Source organism: Gallus gallus, chromosome 2 (assembly GCF_016699485.2).
Source record: "Gallus gallus isolate bGalGal1 chromosome 2, bGalGal1.mat.broiler.GRCg7b, whole genome shotgun sequence".
Lineage (NCBI taxonomy): Eukaryota > Metazoa > Chordata > Aves > Galliformes > Phasianidae > Gallus > Gallus gallus.
Window position 1 is genome coordinate 129,666,958 of NC_052533.1, and position 24,552 is coordinate 129,691,509.

Genomic DNA, 24,552 nt, shown 5'->3' on the forward strand with positions numbered 1-24,552 from the left:
CTATAAGAGATCATTTATACTACCTGCAAACTTAGGTGCATTAGACCACAGAATGCTCATCTGAGTCATTTCCTCTGTACTGCCCTTAGAAATAAAGTTTAATCTCCTTCCTGTCTAGTTTGTTCTCTTTACTACCAAAAAGGTACAATAATTTGTTGGTTTATAATGCAACACACAAGGATTAGGACTCCATTGTGTTAGAAACTACACAAACAAGGATGAAAAGAAAATCCTTGGTCTAGAAAGCTTGATGTTCTGAGAATTGTGTAGGCAATAACTAGTTGCAAAACACAAATGCAATAGATGGAATAGACATTTACTACACCCATTTACTACACATACACCTTTGGTCCTTATGTACAAGGGCAAGTCTCAGTTCACCAGCAAACCAGCTGTAAGCAAGCAGCTGGGAGCCACAGTAGAGGTAGATTTGAGTAAGGTTGTATGAATGTCTATGGAGAACACAGAAAAAACAGAATTTAATTTGGTACAATTGCATGTAATTATCACAAATTTATGATAAGAAAGTTATTACCATTCAAGTGACAAAGGCTGATATAGTTTGAAGACCTGATGACAAACATGCACAATGTTCTAAGATCCATTCATGCCTAAGGCCCATAAACACGTAGCAAGGGTACAGAAGGAGACAGGCATTTGTCCATTTGCATAGTAGCTTGTATCTGCACAGACCAAGGAACCGGGTCCGCATTTATGTTTGGATGGACCGGGAGCACTGTGGAAAGCTCCAGCTGCTTTCTGCAGAGCCATAACATGATAGATCAGGTTCTCTGCTCCCACACCTTGGCAGGGTCAATGGCACAATAAAACGTAGTGGCAGCTTTTCTAGCTCATCTCCCCTCCTCTCACTCCATCAAGTGATTTGCGTTCTAAAAACCATTTAGGCAGAGATACTTGTTCCTTGCTGCCCAACTCTTTGCTACTGTAGACATAAATCAGAGGCAGCTCTTATGCTCAGATTTTGCTTCACGGCTCCCTCAGCCCAGACGGGATGCCAGGCCCAGGCAGCTTCTGGACATCCCACCCCACTGCTGGCAAGTCTGGGCCCTCCCATCCTGCTCCTCCTTCTCCTCCTTCATTGCTACCTCATGCAGAGTCACAAAGCATGGCAATATGGAGTGCAGGAAATGGGGTATAGGCATCACAAATACTCACATTTAGGCAGCATAAGAGAACAGAAACATTCAGAGGAGAGAAGAATTAGGTTGGATGCTCTGCTTTTTGCTGAATACCTCAGCAGTGTATTTCCAGGAGCGATGTGGACCTACATGACAGACAGCAAGAGGCATGAGTTAATTTCACATCTCTCAACACAAAATCTTGGAATATCTTATTGAAGCAAGCATACCCAGCCTCCATTGAAGTCCCTTCTGCAGTGACTGCCTCACAGAGACCATGCCTCTTGAGTAACTTCACACTGACCTACCTGCTCACAAGCCACAATTACATGCAGGCCTGGGATCAGGGTGTCCTGTACATGCAGAACAGTGAAGGTACAGCACAGCTGCTTCCTGAACCAGCTGGCAACCATTCCACATTGGACTTCCTCACAACTGAGGGACACACAGCACATGCACAAATGCCTGAAGCAATTACTCTAAGCAGGGCACTGCCAGCAGAAGAAAAAATCTGATCTGGGAAAGGTTTTCAGGCAGGAGGGGTATGTTTCTGAGGTAACTTGAATGTTAGCTGTGGTCTAGAAGACAGTAGCTGTGGTCTAGAAGACAGCTCATACAGGGGGATGAGGGAAAGAAGGGTCCAGCTTTGAGCCACTCTCCATCATATGTGAAAGGTCAGGTGAAGTCCCTACTGACCGGAAAAAGGGAAAGAACACTCCCATATTTAAGAAAGGGAGAAAGGAAGATTTGGGGAACTACAAGCTCGCGAGCTGCACCTCTTGTGCCTGGGAAGATCATGCCATGGATCCTCCTGGAAGAAATGCTAAAGCACATGTGAGACAAGGAGATAATCTGAGACAGCCAGTGTGGCTTCACCAAGGGCAGATAATGCCTGACCAATTTGGTGGCCTTCTGTACATTGGTGGGCAAAGAGAGGGCAACTCATGTTCTCTACTTGGACTTCTGCAAGGCCTCTGACATGGTCCCACACCACATCCTTATCCGTAAATTGAAAAGATATGGATTTGAAGAGAGGACTATTTGGTGAATAAAGAGTTGGTTGGATGGTCTTAGAGAGTTGTGGTCAACAGCTCTATGTCCAGGTGGAGGCCAGTCATGAGTGGTGTCTCCTAGGGGTGTGTCTTAGGATTGTTGCTCTTCAATATCTTTATCAATGACTTAGGCAGTGGGATTAAGTGCACCCTCAGCAAGTTTGCAGGCAACACCAAGCTGAGTGATGAAGTTGATATGACACAGGGACCTAGACAAGCTTGAGAAGTGGGCCCTCATGAGCCTAAGGAAAGAGATTCAACAAGGCCAAGTACACTGTGTTGTGCTTGGGCTGGGGCAATGTCAGATATGTATACAGACTACGAGAAGAAATCATTAAAATCAGCCCTGTGAAGAAAGATTTGGGGGTCTTGGCGGATGAAAAACTTAAAGCGAGCTTGTGCTTGTGGCCTGGAAGGCCAACTGCATTCTGTGCTGCATCAAAAGAGAGGAAGGCAATAGTTCCCTTCTACTCTGCCCTCATGAGGCCCCATCTTGCAGTACTGTGTCCAGGTCTGGGGCCCCCAGTACAAGAAAGATGTGGAGCTGTTGGAGTGGGTCCAGAGGAGGCCACAAATGCGCTCAGACCTCAGAGGGCTGTAATGCTTTTCCTGAAAAGAAAGGCTGAGACAGCTGGGCTTGTTTGGCCTGAAGAAGAGAAAGTTCCATGGAGACCTCATTGCAGTCTTCCAGTACTTAAAGGGAGCTTACAAGTGAAGAGGGAGACAGGCTTTTTACACAGTCTGATAGTGACAGATAGGACAAAGGGGAACAGTTTTACACTACGAGAGTGGAGATTTAGATTAGATGTTAGAGGGAAACCTTTCACTCAGAGGGTGGTGAGGTGCTGGCAAAAGTTGTCAAGAGTTGTGGATACCCCATCCCTGGAGGTGTTCAAGGCTGTGGGCAAAGTGATCTAATGAATGGCAACTAGATAAGGTTTAAGGTTCCTCCCAACCCAATCCATTCTTTGATTCTATGAATCTTTGATTTCAGTTCTGTCTACATTTCCCGATCCCACCAGCCTCTCCCACCCTCCCTTCTCCCTGGGATTCACTCCTCACTGCCCTCATTTCTCTACTTCCCCACATCTGTGTTTCTTCACCCTTCTGACCTACGCAAGTCCTGCCCATGCTCCCTGTAACTCCTGCATCCCCTCCCTGTGGTCATTCCTACACACCATTTATTTTCTTTCTGGAAACAGAATGTTTTCTGAATTTTCCACTGCACACAGCCTCCTCCTCCTTCCGTCCCAAATCACTTTTCCTGCAGAATGTAATCAGCTTTATTTTCTACCCCTTTATTTTTTCTGCTGCTCCAGTGGCCACTGCCTTGGGTTGAGTTTCAGGGTCATTTCCACTTTCCTGTGGAAAAAGCTACCCGTCTCACTGAAAAACTGGCAGGCTAAAGGTCTTTTGGCACCTCTGCCTCCCATTATAGTTTTGGATTGCAAGTGAGGCTCACACTTCCCTGCTTAGAGAATGTCCTCCCTTTCCTTGTTCCCTTTGTGTGTGTGTTTTTTGTTGCTTTTATTTTAAACAGCATTTTTCATGTTGTTTTCCCTGTAGGGCAGTGAGTGACAAGCTTTAGCCAGGGTAAGCTTCAGCCATCAGGAAGAACAATCAAAACATATTTTTATTTCTCTGGGTTTCTGGAGAGCTGTGGTAGAATATGACAAAACATAAGCAAAGCTATTTTCAGCAGAGGTCTTTATCCCACAGACTTTGTACTGAAATTGTACCAGAGCTCCTTGCTGCCCCAGGCATCCCACACTCCTCGAGGCCGTTCCCAGAGCTCCAAACTTTCCGCAGAAGCTTCTGGAGTTGGTGTTTTGCCCCAAGATGTGTTTTGATATTGATGGCAAAGCTAAACAGGGGAGAGCCTTAAAAGAAAGAAGCAGCAGCTTGCAGCTAAATGTGGACATCATTATCACATTTTTAGTGACTGGTAAGTGCTGGGAAGATTTGGGTTGCAGGAGAAGCATCAGGAATACCAGCCTATAACCTCCTTTCTGAAGAACTGGATATAAAATAAAGAGAGCAAAAGGATGGCATTAAAAGGATATAAAAAATACTGTTCAAGAGTACCAGCTCAATGATGCCTCAAAATAAATGTTCTTTTGTTGTTGTTGTTGTTATTGTTGCTGCTGCCTGTTTTCTTTTAGGATCAGATCTTGCTGTCTTTTGCAGAAGATACCTGTTGGAATTGGTGAGGCTGGTGTCTCAGAACTGTGTTGCAATTTGGCACACTCACTGTCAGTGGTGATGCTATGCTGGAACCCACAGGCTCCCTACTAAAAAGAGAGAGTAGCAGTGTACTGCAGGGCTGGTTAACAAAGTCAGCGTGCTTGTAATGCAAGCAATCCCAAGTGTCTTCTGCAAAGTAAGTTTATCATAAAAGTTCATATCTGTATGAATATTTGTTTCCAGTAGTGTAGATGCAGTAGATACTAGGACATTAAATCACAATAAAAGAAAAGGGAAATTTCTTTAGTTTTTTATGTACCAACAGAGAATGTCAGCTGTTTAACTGGAAGCCCAAAGGAGGAGAACAGCTCACTTAACTTCAAATAAAACCAAATGCAAGCTGAGAAGAATTTTATAGAATGAAGAGAAATACTATGCACATGGGAAAAGTAGGACTCTATTTCCTATTTGAAAATTTTACGTAATATTTCTGTAAAATAACTGAGTTTAAAATTAGATATCTGTTTAGACAGATTACTTAGCACCTTGGCACAGATGTTCTGTATTTTTTATTATAGCACTTTAATTAAAGAACATCCATCAGCATTCACTCAGTGCAGTGAAGTGCCACTTTCAGCAAAGCCACTTGGAATGCATTTGGCTGTCTGCAACAGCAGCTTTAAAGTTGGTGATGGTGAATGGTACCTCAAAGCCAGTTCCAGTGGAGAAAGAAAGGTGGGAGTGGGGAAGATCATATCCCTCCATGTGAATCCATGCAGCCGCTGCCAGCACATCTTCTTCCCACCTGCTGCTCCCCAGGCCCCAAGGGCAGCAGAACCAGGGCTCATCTAGCCAGGCTGAATGCTGCTCCCAGATCCGGGTCTGCCTTTTGCCTCATCCCGCTGCCCTGTGTTCTGTTCCTTCTGGTTCCACAGCTACAGGGGTGAGTCATCAGTGAGCAGTTTTTAAAGTAAAAGTGGAGGGAAAAGGAAAAAAGTGATATAAAATATACCTCAGCTAAGCTGAAGGAGAAGTTTGGGATCCATCCCAAGAAAAATATAGAAAGTTTTCCAGGAGGAGTCCTGCTGAAGTTACTACTGTTTGCCACAGAAATATGCTGGGTTGTTTTGATTTGTAGCGAGCTTATATTTACCTCCTATTTCTTTTTAAACCCATTGCATCCAAACCAATGGAAGCTATCAGCTGAAGTGATTCCATCAGCCAAATTTAAGAGACCGCACATTTTATGGCCATTAAAGTTTCCTATAACAACTTCTCACTTGAACTTTTTCACGTCAGAGAACATGAGGTTTTTGGTCCGTCAAAGTCCTAAATAAGCATCAACTTATCTATCAAGCAAATATGAATTTGCCAGCCTTGTGGGAAAAGGATTGGAAGTTCTTCCCTGGGTTATTTCTATTCTTTTAACTTAATGAATGTTTGGTAAAAATACATAGACAATTTATGTCATTATTTTAGAGTCACAATCTCTTGTGCACTCTCATTTTTGACCTCATGGTTTTGGTTTGCATAACCTACAGAGGCAGTTCTTCAGCAGAAGGGTAAAACTGTTACCCAAAACTTAATTTTATTCCATGCTCATGGTACTTTCTGGGACCTTTCAAGGTGCATTTATTTTGGGCTGAGAGGTCCTTGAACCTCCAACTTCCCTAAGGCACAGCTTCAATGGAAAATACCCATCTCGGTGTAAGTGGGAGGCAAAAGAACCTGAAGCTGCTGTGTCCTCTTCAGCTACCAGCACCATTTCAGACAGGTTTATGATCTCAGGGAGCTTCAATGCAGTGCTCTGTTGGGAGATCCACAGTTTGTCCATAGGGTAGGAAGAGTGGCTAGCTAACATGTATCTGAGATACATCTTGCTAAAGGGGATCCCAAGTGAAATCTTGATTAACGCAAGAATTAGACCATAGTTTGGCGGAGAGGAAAGCCATAGTTTCTTCTAAAAGTCATTCTTAGTTGGACACTGTGCTTCCATTTGCATTTTTTAGAACTGCTGTCAGTACCTAACCATTTCAGGTCAGCAGCCTGTCTTTTTCCCCTGTACTAAGTAGAGCAAATAGAGGAACAGCCAAGAAGCACAATGTTCCGTAGTTATTCTGCTGGGACACCCCAGGATAACTGGGAGCCTAGGGACAACATACACAGTAACCCTTTTTAGCACTGTTTCTAAAACAGTTTAATGAATCTTTTTTTCTGCATATATCCTTCATCTTTATTTTTCTGAAGGTTTTTTTTTTCTGTCCTATTTTACAGCAATATAGAAATTGAACACCAAAATTCTGCTTATATACATCTTGACTCTTGTCCTGTACTGATATAACAGGAAGACAACTGAATGCTTGCAATGGCTTGGTCTTTGCTCTGGTTTTGAAGATGTTAAGAAATCTGGGAAACTATTTTGGAATACAATTCTCATACTTTGGTCTGCTATCCATAACAGACTTTCCGGACGAGAGAAGAAACCTCATGTGCCCTGCTTCAAATGCTGCTGTTTACCTTTCATAACTGCCTGAATCAACAAGATGGATAAATATTTTTCTGTCATGACGGGATGAGAGAAAGATGGAAAGAACAACATGTGACAGAGGTGAGTTCACTTAATGTGTTACTGGGAGGATTCATATTCTTCAGTCAGAAAAGCGGGCCAAGAGGAGACAGAGATGGAATTAAGAAGCATTGAATGTTCACACTAGAAAGACCTTTTTTGAAACTGCAATGACATCTTCATTTACGTATATACGAGCTAGGATATTTTGTGGCTATCTCTACCTAAATCAGGATTTGTTGGGATCTGGGATTTTCTTCAGTTGAACATCAGTGTGGCTATGTGTTGAAATGCCATACTGCAAGAGCAGGTACAGTCTTATCATCAACATCTGTCATTAAAAAATAAGACAAATAAGAGACAATTGGCTGCCTAATGTAGTTTAGAAACCCAATCCTATAGAAATTCTGCAGAATAACTTGTGATTCAGTCATTTTTCAATGTGTTACATTCAAACTCTCTGTGATGTGTCACATACCCAGTCTGCTTTCTGCCTGATGCCAGAGCTGTACATCACTCTCCTTTTGGGCCTCCTATCTTGTCTACCTCTGAGATTTCACCACTCCATCAGCTACATACAGCCCCCTGACTACATGCTTCATGCACACTGGAATTTTGGAAACTAGCTGATGTAAGCAAAACAGATACATTTGTTTTGGGTGAGTTACCTCATCCCATTAGAAAGCTGAAAGAAAAAGTTATCAAAACAATTCTGCTCGTTTGAGGCAAAGAGAAAGTATATTTAGGAATTTTTCTTAATTTCATCTCTATTTTAATATTTTCAAAACCAATTTCAAATTAAATAAAAATCAGAACATGTCTCAAAATTACCTTTAATTGAAGGCTGAAACTTGAAATGACATTTTTTTTATTCCATATACATCCAGTGTTCTCTAGCTCAGCAATGGTTTGAAGTTGGCAGTTCAGAGTCAAGGAGTCAACAACTTTCCTCCTGCGCTCCCACTTCACCTCACCCTGGCATTCCCTGTGGTTTTGCTGGTGAACCCTTGAGCTCTGTGCATATGACAAGACCAGCACTAACTCCCTGCAGAGCAGTACTCTCCTTTTCCTTCACTCGACACCATCAGGAACAGAGACAGCTTCTTGAAATGAGTGGGTGCTGCTTCTGCTCCCTTGAAGCCTCTCTGTCCATGGTGATGAGCCTTTTTGTGTCACAAATTCATTTTCTCAGCTTAGTTTCAAAAGCCATTTAAGATCTGTATGCAAACTTAAAGTAACTTAAAGTCACAATATTTATAAAAGAAAGTGCTAAAAATAAAATGCAAAAACACCTCAGTACTATCTGTAACTTGGAAAGAAAGAAGAGAGCAGCTCCTACCGGTTGGAATGAGTATAGAGCAAAGCACAGACAAAGCTTTGTCTGCCACATGGCTCCCAGAAACCAGTCAATGCGATAGATGAAACAGACAGTGACAGATATTAAACAGGGCATTCAGGGTTTAGTTGTAGAAGCTTGATAGGTGAGGGAACTTATGGACTATAAAGCCAAAAGCCAGTGCACATCTGCTCATCTGGTCTCCTTTATAGAAGCTAGGCTGCAGTGGCAGACAAAGAATACAGCAACCTGGAGTATTTTGGAGAGTTTTGTTTGTTTGTTTGTTTTTAAACTGTAATTTAAGTTTTGTAAGCTTTTTTTAATTATCACTAATAATATATAAAAAAGTAAAAGATACGTGTAACTCCAAATAGCAACAAAGCACTAGGGATTCTATCTGGCATGCAGACAGTTAGCAACAATAGTTTATAAAGTTGAAGCTGCCTTACAAGGACGTTACTGAAATTACAGCCACAGGTTTTCAGCAAATTGAAAGACACAAATAACTTCAGAAGAAAGGAATTTGCATCATCAGCAGCAGAAAATAATTTGATCTGCAAACACTATTGTGGCCACTGCCTGACCCCTGAAAGAAACAGAAGGATCAACAGCTAAAAAATGGCTCAAAATTGGATGAAGTGGCTTATACATGATTCTTTTCTACCATTTCTCTTGCCAAGATCTTGACCCACATTTTTGTTTACTGAAGAGGCTTGTGTCAATACAAAGGAAAATCTCTAAAGTGAACAGATTAAAAAAATATATATTTAGTTTCACAAAAATAACACATCATTTGTTATGGAATAAACTAAGAGAAAAAAGGGTTTAAATTGGCTTTCTTGTTAGAATGTAATTGTGGAGCACTGCTGCAGATGCTTTTGTTTAGAATTCAGTGTAAACAATTTAGAAAAATCTACGCAGAGAGAATTTTGATTTGAAAATCAGTTTTCATGATCATATGAATACAGAGTCATAGGATGGCTAGGCTGGAAGGGACCTCAAAGATCATCTGGATCCAACCCCATGCCACAGGAAGGGTTGCCAACCGCTAGATCAAGGACTAGATCAGATTGCCCAGAGCCCCTTCCAAACAGGCACTGAACATCTCCAGGGATGGGGCATCCACAGCTTCTCTGGGCAACCTGTGCCAGTGCCTCACCTCCCTCTGTGAAATACTTTCCCCTCACATCTAACCTAAATCCCTTTCCTTTAGTTTAAAACCATTATTTCTTGTCCCTATTAATATCTACCCATGTAAAAAAAAAAAAAAAAAAAAAAAAGATTTCTCTGCTGCTTATAAGCTCCCTTTAAAAATCAGTCTCACTGGAGCTTTCTCTTACTGAACAAGTGAGTTCCCTCGAGCCTGTCTTCATAGGAGAGGTGCTTCAGCCCTCTGATCATCCTCCTGGATCTCCTCTGGATCCTCTCCAAACGCTGCACGTCCTTCCTGAGTGAGGGACCCCGTGCCTGATGCAGTACTCCAGGTGAGACCTCATGAGGGCAGGGAGGGACAGCCACCTCCCTGATACAGAAGTGCTTAGGTTTGTATAACAGAGAACTATATTTTGTTTGTTTGTCTATTTGTGTTTGCTTATGGAAAAGCTGTTGGTTTCTGAGCACAGCCTGCTGGGTCCCTATGCACCAAGGGACAAGTAAACCCTATCTTTGGGTGATCTACACCACTTGTCCAAAAAACAAGCGTCCCCATGCAAATATATACCAGCCAAACTGTGTGTATATAATCTGACTCACTGATTCACTCGTTGTGGTAGGGGAGGAAAAGTAAACAGAGTTGCAAGACCTGTGTTATGTATATAATATTGCTGCATGGTTTCCCTCTGCTCACTGTGCCATAAAAATAGAAGGTAGCCCAGATAACTCACCTACTCACAACTGTTTCACACGAGAACTGGGGTGGGAACGGCACCGCGCTGACAGGGAAGCAGTTTGCTCAGCAGGCCTCGCCCCCCGCCGCGCCCTGCCCACGCACAGCCGGGCCCGCGCCCTCAGCGCCGGCCGGAGAGCAGCCCCTAGCGGCCTGAGCCCAGCGCGCTCCGGCACCGGCTTCCGGAGCTGCTCCGATCCTCCTTCGGCGAGAGGAAGGCGTGAGATCTGTCACAGCCCCTTCCCCGAGTCTGTTTTCTGGAAGCGTACGTGAAAATCTGTTGTTGAAAAATTACCCTCGGCCACCAGTTGTAACGTGACTATCACTGTTTGCTGAATGAGGCAGCTTTTAAAATAAGCTGAAGTGAATTGGAGTCGGTCAGGATGCCCACTTAGCAACCCAGATTCTTTGGTAAGACACTTGTTGTAACTAGGTCTGAAGTCTCACATCTTTAGCCCCAGTCCAGCAGTCCCATTCAAGTAAGTCGTGCCAGCACACTGCTAACTAACCTCACAGCGCTGGGGAACAACCAAGTCAGCGCCAGTACCGCAGTGCTCCCCACCCAGACCCATCCAGATTCTGCTGGGGCAGTTCACTGGTGGAGGAAAAGAGACAACTGCAGGAGAGGGGCAGCTTACAGAACAGAGCACAGGCAGTCAGCTGCCAATCTGCAAGCAGGATTTATCTTCTGTCTCAGATTAGTGTCCCGTCACTAATGCCAAATAGGTACCTCCATATTCATCAGTGAATGAACAGATAAACAATAAAATGTGTTTTGCCAGAAGTCAGAAAAGATATGAAACCATGTTTCCTCTTTCACACCGCTTCCATTTATCCGACCAAATTCAGAGTCTGTTCTCCTGGATATGAGTAGAGATCTCTGGATCCCATGCATTTAACACTTTGCTTTCATCATCTACAATTTATTGAGCTATTCAGTAAATATTTACGCCTGTTGAAGCTAACCAAACTACCAAACTGGCTCTTTGGTAGCTGATGCTTCAGATAACAGGTAACTGCACAGCAAACCTACACCATCAGTCACAGTGATAGTGCCTGGACTGGCCATTCCTGGGTCAAACCCTTGAGGTATATTTGGATTAGGATATAGGATTGCTTCATGCTGGAGACTGGATAATCTCTAAATAAGCGTGATTTTTGTCCTTAAGAATGTAATCAAACTGAAATCCAAGTGTGAGTAGCATGTGACACTAAGACGAAAGTCACACAGGCTATATGACAAATGAAACAGTAATAACTCCCAGGTTTAACTGAATTGCTCTAAAAATCCCACAGCAGACCCACACTGTCTGGATCTAGATCCAGGCAAAAACTGAAGTTTTATTCCAGCCAGCCGTCCCCATTTGTGATGTCTCCTCAACTGGTATGAGAGATCCTCTATTTACTACCAGTTTCTTGGAAAATGACTTCATTACACTGCTGCAGTTCTCAGACTCAAGAATAGAAGCTGTGCAAAGATTGCTGCCCCTTGTGCCTTGAAATGTGGCAGTAAATGTTGGTGCAACCCAGGGCTTTATTCAGTGACATTGCTTCAGTGTTCTGATATGCTTTCCCCATCACAGACTGCCTGGCAGTAACCTTTTTGCATCCCATAGTTTGGACAAGCTGTTCCCAACACCCCTGTGCTCTGTATAGACTGTCATACATGTTGAGTAGTGATATGATAAACACAATTTTTTAAATCATTTTCCATTTCACTGCCAATTTTACTTCCACAGTAGAGGCTGACTATGCTAAACAGATTCCTTCGTACTTACAAAAGATTGTTCAAAGTTCAAATGTCCCGAAGCGGAAGAACTTCAGCCAAAATTGAGCAGCAGTACTCAGATACTCTGAATTATTCCAGAGGTTTCTTTCTTATGGCTCTCATTTTTCTGCTGAACATTTAAAGTTAATAATGAGCAGTTTTTAACAGTTTCAACTCATGAGTCTTGGCATATTTATTCAGCATAAAAGAGCTGTTCATCATCAAGTTTTTTTTAGTGTCTCCTTGCTCTAATCTTGATCTAGTTTGTGAATGTTTTATTTATCGATGATGGGCTACATAAACAGCCTCATCTCAAAGGAATTCCTAACACAAACTCATTCCAACAGTACAGATTTTCTGTCCAGGGCAACATCATCTCCTATTTTATTTTTTTCTTTCTTAGTCAGTGTTTCTTTCTTCATCTTTCCTTCATCCATAAAAATTTTCAACATCATATGCTTACAATTATTTTCTCTTCTATCCTACAAGTGGTGACTACGGATTACATATACAAATCTTACGGGACTACTGGGAAGTTTCCATGATGGTGTGACTTATGTCTCAGCCGAGATTGTAAATGCTTTGCAAGCTGGGGTTTTGCATTTTTCTCATCTTTCAGTCAATATGCTCTATGAAAAGGGAGTGTGGAGGACTGAGGAAGAAAGAGTAGGAACCCTGAAAGTAGGTTGAATGCCCAGTCAATGAGCTTCCTTAAGATCCACACGTAGCAGTGTAAGATTGTTACACTGGGCTTCCCGGTGCTTTATTGCACCAGAATTATTAAACCCTTAATATCAACATGAAGTTTCATAGTTGGGTATAGAAAGAAATCGGCCAGTTAAGTCTTCTACATCTTGGTATACTTTCACAAGAAGGCTGGGGAGGTGGGCTCCCAGGAAAGCCTGAAGCTATGGTGGACAGAAAGTGACTGTTTTCAAGATAGCCATAATATTTCTCATAATACAAGGGTAATGCTGTACCAAACTGTCACTGTTAAGAGAAAACTGATATCAAATGGGAGCAAATAGAGACTTGCACTGCAGGAGGTTATTTCAGAAATAAACTCACAGGCCTTACATGAAGCAAACTGACTCATGAAGACTGTGGAAAGGAAAATACCCCTCTCTGGAGCCCAGCACTGGCCTCCTTCAGAGAGCCACCATGCTCCACAGTATCCCTCAGGAGGCTCAGGTCATCCTCTTGGGACCTTGGGCCAGGCTTGAACCCGGTGGCATCCCAGATTGCTTCATCTCTGAAAAATCTCAGGAAGACACCATGACTGCTACAAATTCCTGCAAGGAAAGAGAGCTGTGGCACAAAACGAGCAGAGCTTGGGTGCGAAGTTAATCTCACAACCTCTCTATGCCACCGACATCTCTGACCATCTCTTGAACTAGTCCTGGTAATTTTGACTCCTGGCTCACACCATACCAAAGAGATCTCAGAACAGGTACTGCCTCCCTCTGCCCACAGTGTATTTACAGATTGAATTTACTATTTTCTCATTGTGTGCCAAGAGTCCATCTTCTGCCCGGCTCTTTGTCTCTACCTCTTCCCCAGCTGTTGCTATCGCATCATCTCATCAGCATACGCTTTCAGTTCCCTTTGAGACTATATAAAGAGGTATAAAAGAACATAAATTCACATTTTTTTCCCCCTAAATATATTAAAGACTTGACTACTTCTCAGCATACTAAAACTAGATTCATACAAAGAGGCTTTGAAAAGGTCAAATTCTGTGATGATCCAGTCTCTAACTACATTATATTCAACTGTGCTTATATTCTTTTTGTGTTCATTTTGTCAGGCTATGCTAACAAATGAGTTTGCTGATATTATTTATGGGATGGTAAATCTTACGTGCAACAACATAAAATTCATACTAATGAGCAGAAATCCATCACTGATCTGTATGTTCAGTCAAAACAAAAATAGATATCTCGGACTGTGGATAAAAAATTCTTAATAAGTACTGAAGATACACAATTTGAGGATTAAATTATTCATAAAATTTCCACTGACTTCAAATAATATGTATATTTGACAAATCTGTAAGTCATTTCTGGTTAATCTGTAGATGGGAAAAGTCGAAAATTTCCATATATGTGCTCCTTACATTTTTTTTTTTAAATAACAACCTCCTAATTTTATTGAATTTAGAATCTTGAAAGTTTCCTAATGAAGCACACTTTGATTAGTTTCAAGATTGTATCGCTCTCTAAATTGGTTTACACTGATATGATTTCACAGCTATCAGTGGAGCTCAACTGATTTATTCTTGATGAAGATCTTGCCTGCAACAAGGTACTAAAATGTAAGAGATGGGCTGTGCAGGAAGTGCCACTGCTGGAAGTGTCTCCAAAGAAATTCTGGCAGGTAGGGAAGACATGGGAGTGTTTCCACATGGGCTGGGTTGCTGCTTCTCTGCACTCTCAGTGAGAGATGGGGTTGCTGAGATTAATCCCAATATGTTATGAATGTGGCACAGCAGAATTCATTGCATTCTTTCTTATTTGATTTTGAGCTGTTTGCCCTTGTATTAGCTTAATCAAATGTGAACATTGGAGGGTCACAGGATGGGAATCTGTGGATTTCTTTGCTCTCCATCTCTTCAAGAAATCCAGCGAGGTCTTTAAACTTTGCAGTGAAGATGTCACTACTGTAATAATCCATTATGTACTAGCATGTAATTTCATCTGTCCAATACTCAGTGAGGGAAGGTTGATTTTTATATAAACCTTTTTACTAAGTCTTTGCAATCTCAGCTAATAAATAGAATTAGAAGGAGAAATAAAAAGGGAAAAACATGGAATAAATTCTGTTAAATGACATATCATAAATTGTGTTCTGTGCCAACTCTTTCCTCCCCCCTCTCTCATCCCACATCTCTGCACATGACTCACTGATTTCTAAAGTGAGGAAGAAGAAAAGAATGGGAAGGCAACAGCAGCATTCTTTCTTTAGATTGCAACAGCAGCATTCTTTCTTTAGGTCCTGATTATCTATGCAGACCTTGGATTTGTCTCTTGGATAGTGTCTGGCTTCCAGCAAAGCTGAGGAGTATTCCTGTTCTATATTGGTGTGTGGGAAAATCACATTGACTGTACAGATCAATGGGTCAGACACATAGAGGCCTTCTGTATGCAGGCTAAATAAAGATCTGTTGAAATGTGCCATATAACCCACGTTCAGAGAGCTGAATTTCCCAGAAACAAGCTAGTATTTCAACCAGCCCCTCGGTGTGAATAACACTCAGTATCTTCTGCTGGAAGTGACTGAAAGGATCTAGCATTTTCCTAGAAAAATGACAATCTACTATTTGGGAGTTGCCAGAGAATGAGGCTGTTTCCTGCATTGATTGATGCTCTGAAATGCTCACCCACAACCAACTCAAGGGTACTCCTTCCAAGAACACAATGCTTGTGACTTTAGTGGAAATGAGAGATAAGGAGAAGATCCTCCAGGCTGCCTGGAAAGAGAGAAGCATTGAATTCCAAGGGCAAGTGATAACAATTTCTCCAGACTTCAGCAAGAAGATACAAGAAAGAAGGTAGAACTTTAAAAAGCCTTTGTAGATTTTAAATCCAAGCCTGTCGTCTCTTATGAAAATGGGAGTTCTACATGAAAATAAAGATTACTCCTTCTGGGATGCAGATTGAGGGAAACAGTTTTTAACAGATATCACCTCCATTGTTGCTGTGGGCCATTTGGATGGATTAATTCCTCGTGTTTTAATGGCAGAGCCCAGGTAGCACATCCTGGCATTGTGTGCTCTGTGCACAGAAACCCTTGGGAGTTGCAAACTGTCCACGAAGTCTACTCCATCATGGGGACTGAGACAGATGGCACAGCTGCCAAAGCTGGCAGGGCTGAGCATCTGGTAATGCATTGATTTAAAGCAGTTCTCAAGCAGCGTCCGCAGTGTTGTTGAACTGAGATGAGCACAGTTCAGAGTTACTATCCTGCTGGAGCCCAAGGGTGTTGCCACAGCCTCTTATTGGAAGCAAGTACCAAATGCTTTGGAAGGTGAAGAAAAGCAGCCTCCCTTCTGGGCAACCTGTCAGGAACTGCTGATATCAGGGAGGGAGTCAGAGCTGTGGAAGGTTACTGCTACCACTGTTTCACAGTGAAGTTTGGATTCCTTTAGCAAAGCTCTTGTCAGGATTTTATTTTATTTTTTGGCATTGTCAGTGCTTTCTCTCTTTCTCTCCCTCCCTCTCTCTCTGTCTTGAATAAACAATGTCTGGTTTAAATATAACTGTAGTTCAGTTTCTGACTATTTGTAGCTGGAGATGAGCAAAGCTTTCCCCAGTGTAAGAGCACACAGGGAGAATTAACCATCCCAAAGCTGACACATAGCTTCTGTGGCTAAACCCTAGCTAGTTTTAAACAAGCACTGTGGCAGGCAGGGCAGGCTTCTGCTCTGTCTTTATCCAGCTTTTTTACTTCATTTTTCCTTTCTTGCATTGGCACCAAGTGATAGCAGACTGTTTCAGGGCCATATAAATAGGTCGCTCTGAAACTATTGCCTCCTATTTATTTCCAGATAGAAAAACACAATAAGAGTCTTTGATATGACAAAGCCTCAGCTACCAAACACTATTTTTCAACACAGTCACTGCCATTAGCTACACATTTTTTGCCAGCGATGAACAAGAGTCTGCATGCCACACTTGCAAATATCTGCATCAGTGAAGGTGACCCACTGTCTCTGTCATCACTGCTGTAACACACCACCCACCACCTCCCTGTGCTCACATCCACTGTTTGGTCTCCAGAAACGTTCAGCAAGTGTCAGTGAATGTCAGTGAGTACCATTTTTTCTACATGGGGAAATTCAATTCCACACCTTTGCTTCATGCACACTTCCATGTCAGATGGCATTTTGTCAGGTTGTCCTTCTGCTGCCATCTGTCACATAGCAACAAAATGTAAAGGAATATTGGTGGGAAGGTTCTACCTCTACTGCCATACCAACAACATCCGCCTCTGACATCATGGGCAAATGTAATAAAAAAGGAGGCATTACTTTTGGAGCAATGTGATGATACCAAGTCACCAGATTATGACTGGTTGGAGGAGTCTGAGGAAAATATTACAGGCTTGCAAACAGTACTGCATACTTATAATCTGCATAGTTAGCCTCAGAAAAGGTTATCAACCTGCTGTTCAATATTGTTATATCGTGCTCAAGACTGAGAGCACTCAGTGAGACCATATTATCTCAAATACCAAACCCATTCCCACAAATGCAATGCGAAGTGGCCCCTCAGCTCCAGAGATACTTTGAAAAGTATACCACACCACTTTGGAGATGTAATTATTTATAAGAAGAATGAATTTCAGTAGGAAAGCAATACCTCTTGTGGGTGTCAAACTTACAGTGCTGGGAAATGACTGCTGATAGGAAATCCCTCCAGATGTGTTCCACGAGGCCTGAGCTAGGCTTAGGCCTCACTGGCCAGAAGGTATTGCAGAATCAATTTATAGCTATAAAGCCTGTCAGTTTTCATAGCTGAAAGCTTCTCCTTCACCAACAAATCCCTGCAAAATGTCCACCATGTTGATGACAGTGATCTCACGCTGCTTTTGCCGGCCATTTCTTGAATGAAGACTTTGCAAATGAGACCAAAATGGACAGATTTGCCTATGCCTTTTATTCAGTTTCTTCAACTGTACAGGTCACTGCATTTCTGTGACTTTTGATTTATCCAAGGAACTAATACTTGATATAATAGGACCAGGTTTACACTTTAAGAATGGAGGACGTTTTTGCAAGTTGATAACATTTGTTGTTTTATCTGTGTCCTACCATCAGAGTACTAATGGGAATCCAAGTGTTTTTAGAACTTTTTAACTGCCACACAAACTGTCAAGAGAGATACATTATCTCTCAAATCAGAAAATAGCTTCTTTCCTGCTATCTTATCAAACAGCACCACATAGTTCTACAAAATGTATCCTGGCTGAACTACTAATGGGGAGATGTTTACAAGTATGTAAACTGGAACTGCACTGGACTGGAAGCTATGAGACCCGATTTGCGTAATCATAGAAAATGAGGGAAGCAAAGTGTGGAGGAGAAGGAATTCCAGAACGGATCTGAAGAGGGAAGAAATTTGGATATGAAGGCTCTTCTTTAAAGAACCAGGATCCTGGGTAACGAGGCTTTAGGAATATGGGTGGAAAAGATGTATCTGTGTATACATATGTGGCTATAGCGGCCAGACAGAAAGTGATTATTTCACTGGTACATATAAGATTACAAAGATTTGGTCGATACTCACTTATTCTGTCAGTTTGCCATTTTCCCATCATTTATGTTAACTATAGAATTTAACATTGTATGGAAGTGCAGACAAACAAAAATTAAGAATCTGTGAATTAAAGGAAGCGAACACACAGCATACATTTGTATGTAATGCAGTACTTTACCCTGAGAAAACCAATGGGAAAAGCAATCAGATTTTGTTTAAAAATTAAAGATATACTAAGGTTTTGGAGACATTTATGCTTCTAAAAACTCAAGAGTAAAGAATATAAATACTGCTGTTTTTTAAAAGGTGCAGCTGGTTCTTATTTTTAGAAAGAAATAAAAGTATTAATAATGCATAAAAGCACGTATCTGATCCTCAGCCCTTAGTATTTTAGTGATACCATCTGGAGGAAAGGCATTGCTTTGTCCTATTAAGTGTGTTGGCTACAGTGACTGATAGGCCTTTACCTCCTTTCACCACCTTTGGTTCCTGTGTTTTCATCCCTTCATTCATTCTTCCACACCTTGACATGTTTGATTCCTACCTCCATCCACCCTGTGACTGCCAGCTGCTGCTGCCTAATTTTATTTCTTGTCAGATGTATTCTTCTTCTTTCTTCTTTTCTCCTACCCTGTCCCTAGAGCTGAAGGATGTCCCCATACAGAGACTACATATTACACCTGGGGTAGATGGTCTTTGTGTTTTAAGGAAGCCCACTCCTGATCTGAAAGTTTAAATATGGAAAAGACAGAGCACTTTATCCTTCCCTTACAGAATATCCACTTGGATTTAGGAGTCAGCTCAGAGAGTCTTGTTCATTCGCTGAGTTCAGCAGGGCTGTAATGTGCTTAGTTACAGTCCTGCTCTTGAAAAAATTGATTCCACTTTCAGGAATACTACCGGTTCTAGCAGAATTCTTCACTGTAAGTATAAGGAATCTCAAAACAAAACAAAACAAAAAAACAAAACAAAAAAACCCCCAAAAAACCAAAACAAACCAACCAACCAAACAAGCAAAAATAAACCAAACCCATGTGGGAAGTAGTGAGAACCAGGGTCAGATTTATAAAGGTGCTCAAGTGTTCTAGTTCACATGAAGTGCAGGAGCATGAGCCCCAGACATCTGCAGGCTTGCTCCATCCAAACTGCTCCAATCCAAAGGCTGGAGAATATCTCAAAGAAGAGATTGTCTTATACAGTTTTGTCTACTCGTACTTTATCTGTTGAAAACAATATCCAAAACAGCCTTTCTCAGCAGCTCAGACTTTTCTGGTTTATATTTATGTGCATGTGTTCCTGTAACTCATTTCCTAGTCCTGCTGGCCAGCACTGAGGATACACGCAGAATCTCACACCTGAGTGACACAGTCATGTGTTTGTCAAGGCCCTAAGACACCTCCGTCCAAATGGGTGGGCAACAACCCTCTATGCCCTTTGACAACTAAACCTTTGTAGGTGTCTACACTGCAGTCAGGTGTGGAGTAGCACTTCTGGGTTTAGCTGAGCTATTTCTGGGCATGAGTAGCAAGAGGCACAAGCATCTCTTTCCTTTGTATAGCCGAATGAAAGTCTACGATACTATTCCTTCCTGTGTTGCTAGCTAGAGGAAGGTAGCTGAGAGGTATTTGCTGCATAAACACGTACAGATCCTAAAGGCTTTTTTTTAAAATATCATCCTCTTTTCTACCTAAACTATAGGAACTGTAGAGGCATAGATCTGTAAAAAGGAAAGACGGAAAAAAAATCTCTCCTTCAGCTTCAAATAGTCTTAAAGGTTTTTAGTATGTATTGTAAGTTTGGATTAAATATTACTTTTTAAATTTTTTTTATTATTATTACTTGTCTGGTTTTTGTTAATGTGTTGCTGCCCACTGTAGGCTCTGATGTGGAGCGCTCCATGACCATTGCACCTTATGTTAGGCTACTGACTTTTGTGGGAGGGGAATGTGGCAGGTCTGCGTAGCAGTGCTATAAAGCAGCAACTTCTCCAACCCCATCTACCTGCTGCTCTGAGCACGCCACACTTTCCTCTGACCTTTTATGACAGAAATTCAGATCATTCTCTGCATATGCAGTGACAGAAGCAGACATTAGCAGGAGCTTAGCTGGATGTGCAAACCACTTCAATATGTCCTAATGAAACACCTTACTAAACACAAATTCCTACCAAAGAGAAGTTAGGAGAAAAGTACATGGTGTATGTTAGTCCCATTGAACTCCTTAAAAACTCTTGTAAGCAGTGGTGAAGATGGCAGCGTAAGGATGTGAATACAGCAGGGCAGAACAGAAAAAGAATAGAAGCAAAGTGGTGGGAAACAAACCAGTGGTCATCAATTAAAAAAAAAAATAATCTGTCCACTCCTAATGTTATGATGTACCATAAAATGAAGAAATGTAAAACCTCGGGAAAACATATATATATATTTAAATTTAAATTTAAAATACTAATTTTTAAACAGTTCTGTTAATCTTCATATGGACGCTAGATGGGGATCTTGAGTCAGCCATGCAAGAGACCCCTTTATCCTGCTTTTCTTTATTTTAATCTGTTTTATCATGGACAGAGTACATGCAATGCAAGTTTACTCTTCAGGCATTTATGTTTTTACTAGGTGGTTTTTTTTGTTTTGTTTTGTGGGTTTTTTTTTAACAGGGGAAGGGTAATCTGAAGTAAATAAATATTTACTTTTAAACATACAAGTTTAAGGTTATGCTGCATCTTGCAAAAGAGAAGGGAATGCATCTGGAATTGCAGAACACGTGCTTTTCTTCATACTGATTATTTGTTTAATTCCAATGGCATATTACAACTGTTTTCTCACTTTTCAGTGCAGGATGTGGTTTACACTGACAGTTGTCCTACTACTGTGTAGCACAGGTTATGATAAGGGAAAAGACAGTGGAGCCATTCACTTGCAGCACTACTGATGACCCAGGCATTGTTGTTTGCATAAATACAATCTTTGTGTGCTAACTAAACCCGAGCAATACAGCTGTGAGCACTGCTTTCTTTCAGTATCCCCCAAATCTCCATATGACTTGTGCACATGGTAATAAATGAACCTCTCCTGTTAACATATTGTTGTTTGTTTCCTAAGTACACCTTCCTTTCATGCTACAGCAAGCTCAGCCATAAAACGTGAATCATATATTGAGCCATTGTCTTAAATGCTTCCTTTCTTGATGGATTATCTTTTCTCCCTTCAGTAAACTGTACTTTTGCAAATTACATTGCAGAGTAGCATAAAATGCACTGACATCAGGCCTTTGGATGCTGCTACAGACTGGCCTTAGCCGAAATGAGTTTGGCTGTTGCAGCTCATTTCCTAGGGACACAGAGGTGCACACCACAGAGTGTGCAGCTGGGGATTACTGCCAGTCTCTCCCAGAAGATGCCCAAACATGAATCAGTGAAAGGACTGTGTTACTTCTCACGGCATCCATAGATACAGGGTATACCCAAGGTGAGGAGGGATCAATCTTCAGCCCAGTGCATGCAGACAGTAAAAAAAACCACCAAAATTGTAGTGGACCTGCTGTTCTGTTTCCTATGCCATTAATGTGGGAACAATCTGCACTAAGACATTCCTGTGGAGGGATAAGATATGCTGCAAAGAAACAAGCTGAACACTGAATCAGTTATTTTAAAAGGATCAGTTTTTAGAACGTATTATAAATAAACAATTGTTTCCCAATACGGGGAACGATCTTATTTGGCAGCACACTGTACTCCTTCTGCAGCGCAGATTGCTCTGTCAGAGCAAAGGGAAAAATAATATATTAAAGACATGAGATGCATGAAAAATGTCATTAAATAAGTCTTTACTAGCCTTGAAATGGGGATGGTTTGCATAATTGATTAATCGTAAGGGGACATTTTTGGTCACAGAAATTATCATTAGTAGGGCTCCAAAGTTAAATAATCTTTATACTAATTAAAAATACCATTTTTTTCCCTCAGATCTTCCCAAGATCTCTTCTTCCTTTCAGGCTCTCTGACTTTTATGGGCCTTAAAAATTGAATGATATTTAACTGGAAGTGTGGGAGACAAAACCACTGCTAGCGAGTTATCTGTGCAGCTCTGCTAGCAGCAGCGCCTGCTCCATTCCATGAGCTCAGCCCCACAGCCACACTGCTCACCCACTGCTCCCACCTCGGATCTGGGCTTCTCCGTCTGACCTCCATGCAATGGTGGCTGCCCACATTTCTGTCTTTTAAAAAGAAAAACATTATGAAAGCAAACAATATCTTTTTGTGCCTTTTTTTTTTCTTTTCCCTTTTCGTCTTCTCTACCTCTCATTTACTGCAAATCCTTCAGAAGGTGCAAACTGTTGGCACTCACACCCATGACAAAAGGAAGAATGGAGATATCTGGCATCAGGCAGAAGACTTTTCCATTTGCTATTTTCCTATGGCCGGTTTAATTTTGCTTATTTAACCAGAAAATGACCTCTAAATGGAGACATATAGAACCCTCTTATCATAAATGTCCTTTTCAGGAGGTCTCTAATCACATGTTTCTCTATAATCTGCAGACAGGAAAATCTGGTCATATGCTCATTTGTTACTCTAATTTTTATAATGTGAAAATAGGGAAATATTTTTATACCTTGGTAACATTCTGTAATGGCTTCCAGAGATGAGCATAAAATTGGGGTAAAATTAATCTCAGTCTATAAAACTAGCTGATCTGTATTTGTGTGTATACTTATATAGAACATAAGATATATGTAAACACAAGCTCACTATTCAAAGAAGATTATATACATACTGAACATGATTACATAGACTTGAATACTGATACATATGGGAAATGCATATTTAAAGGACACTGTAGCAGATATTTAAGAGAATTTCAATGCATTTAGGTATTATTTGTTGTACAAAATCAAGATTTCCTTCATACTTCTATCAGTATTTTGCATGTGAGGTACTGTTTTCTAAATCTGTTTTTATAGTTAGCCAAATTCAAAGCTGATTCTGAGGGTTTTGAAGCAAATCAGATTTTCCCCCTCAGTTTCTTACTGGTTGTCATTGTAGAGTGGAACCAGAGCAATGCAGAGTCTTACATCTTTTCAGATTCCGCTGGCAAATTTATATAGTTCTTTGGCTTTAAATAACATCAGTTATGATTTCCAAAGGTTCTTAATACCATTGCTAGTATTTAAAAAGCCCTTACCATTCTCCCACAGATTTTCATTGGTTTTATTTCTCATCCTGATATATACATATATTTAATATCTTGAAATGTATTTCATGATCTTGTTGATGTGAAACGCAAGTGTGTTATAGTTGTATGTTTTAAAATATCTGTTCAGTAAATAGGGTTTTACAACCTATGCACAATTGTCTTTGTGCTTTAATGATGGCTGTAGTGAAGTTCCTTTTTCTGTATCAGTGTGCATTGGCCGTTCAGTATTATCAAATACCCGTATGAACAGGAACGCATTGCAGTCTTCCCGTATGCTCAGCCAGCATTACATATTTTTATTTTGCATTTTGAATCTGAGATTTTGAAGTTTTCCTTCCAAATCCACCTGCCTGTGTATCTCAGTAACAATCCAAATGGTTCATGGAATGCTGTGATTTTTGAGGTCCCTCTTTCTTTTTCCTTTCTTTTTCAGGGAAGTTGTTTCATGGATATATCTTTTCTCCCACGTTGTCTCTTCCTTGTGAGCTCCATTTGAAGAAAGCTTCCCATCCTCTGTGTTTAGAAAGGTTCTGAAAAAACACTCTTTAATTTTAACAAGCTTAAGCATTTTTTTTTTTTTGTCTGAATTTGGTGTAAATATTCCCAGGAAATGAATAATTCTTTAGTATTTACATTATGAATGCAAGACAGGATACATAACTGTCATGACATTTAAAAGAATCAAATACTTACAAATACAGTAGTCGATTTTGTCCAGCCCTGGAAGAAACTAGAGTTCAGCTGATGTTAGTGGAAAATATTTTCTTTTAAAAATATGAGGTTATCATCTCAACCCATGTAGAGTACTAAAAATCCATTGGATATCAATGACTTTCAATCAGAAAGAAATGGTGGCCTTCAGACTAGTGACCTAGATAAGATGGGATCTGTATTCTATTATCACTCCCTAAAGTACCTAGTCATGCATGGCACTTTATCACCTTTTCTATCCCAGTATGTTTTAATATGCTGCTAGATCCTACAGCGCAGGACACTGCAGGCTAACATGTTTTACATTTCTGTATTATTGTGTTTTCTCCTTACTGTCTCTATAAACGAGATGTCTAACCTACTGATTTTGTTGCAAACTGTAAGAAAAAATAAAAATCAAACTAAAGGGACTTTTTATGAGGCAGTGCAATTAAATCCCCAGGGGAACCAACTGCCCCTCCT

The 24,552-nt window shown here is 41.0% G+C and overlaps 2 long non-coding RNA genes across 9 annotated transcripts in view; one reads left to right on the forward strand and one right to left on the reverse strand.

Moving 5' to 3' along the window:
* The window catches only part of LOC100859898, a 47,655-nt gene extending 37,425 nt beyond the window's left edge, over positions 1-10,230 (reverse strand). For all 8 annotated transcript variants that reach the window (XR_005855766.2, XR_005855774.2, XR_005855769.2 and 5 more), the window contains exons 1-2: positions 10,161-10,230; positions 1,177-1,285 (exon numbers count right to left, since the gene is read on the reverse strand). This is a non-coding gene — a long non-coding RNA (uncharacterized LOC100859898). The remainder of the gene's footprint in view (positions 1-1,176; positions 1,286-10,160) is intronic.
* Positions 10,231-12,992: 2,762 nt separating this feature from the next.
* On the forward strand, positions 12,993-16,188 carry LOC121109531. The gene is made up of 2 exons (XR_005855777.1): positions 12,993-14,306; positions 14,922-16,188. It is a non-coding gene; the product is annotated as an uncharacterized LOC121109531 (long non-coding RNA).
* The last annotated feature ends 8,364 nt before the right edge of the window (positions 16,189-24,552 follow it).